The sequence below is a fragment of the Octodon degus genome, unplaced genomic scaffold (assembly GCF_000260255.1).
Source record: "Octodon degus isolate 3935 unplaced genomic scaffold, OctDeg1.0 scaffold00439, whole genome shotgun sequence".
Classification (NCBI taxonomy): Eukaryota; Metazoa; Chordata; class Mammalia; order Rodentia; family Octodontidae; genus Octodon; species Octodon degus.
This window is the reverse complement of record NW_004525015.1, coordinates 265592-266545: the sequence shown is the minus strand read 5'-3', so window position 1 is coordinate 266545 and position 954 is coordinate 265592.

Below are 954 nucleotides of genomic sequence, written 5' to 3'. Positions count from 1 at the left end.
CTGGATGGTTAAGACCAAGGTAAAGCAGGACCTATGCAACAAGAGTTGTAGCTTTTTGTAGACCCCTAATCTTGATAGTTAACTGTTACAAATATTCTTGGGCAAATACCTTATATTAAGTGTTTCTAGCTTCTAATGATTAAAATGTTTAAAAGGGGGCCAGGACATAGCTCAGTGGTCTAAGCACCTGCCTGGAAATCTCAAGGACCCGTATTCGATCCCCAGTACTGCATGCTTCACATGCCAGAATCCCGGGAGCACCGTGTGGGTCACCGAGACCGGGTGTGGTGGTGTATGCCTATAATCCCAGTGCTGGGGAAGCTGAAGGAGGAGAATCACTATGAGTCCAACCTGTATAGTGTAACTGTATACCAAATAAATAAATAAATCTTTTAAAAAATGTTTTAAAAGTCTGCCAGAACATTAGATTATGCCTTTTTGAATGTTGATTGTCTTTTCACACAATGAACACAGATTCGTATTAGAAAAGAGACAAGCAAAAACAAAAATTTATTTACATAAGGTGTATAGTTGATTCTCCATGTAGTCTGGAGATGCTATATAATCAGAATTTCTACTGATAACATTTTGGAGTATAACCTTGCAGAGTTTTTTCTCCTGCGTACTGAAATATTAATGAGCATATATACAGCTATTTTATTGAATTTGATTTGCATATATAGTATCCTCCTTATTCATTTACTATTCTTTAAGTTAGATTTCTACATTGTAGTATAAAAAACCACAGCGAAAGCATTGGCTACCATTCTTTTTTCCCATAATTTTATTGATAAACAAATAACAATGGGACAGTTTCAAATCAAGTTGGTAGGACAGTTTCAATAATTAACACATTGCATACATTCTTCTTAGTGGTTAATTGCTGTACAAGATGCGGACATGATATCCTATTTACAAACAACATTAGAACAAATCACTCTATTCATTAAGAGA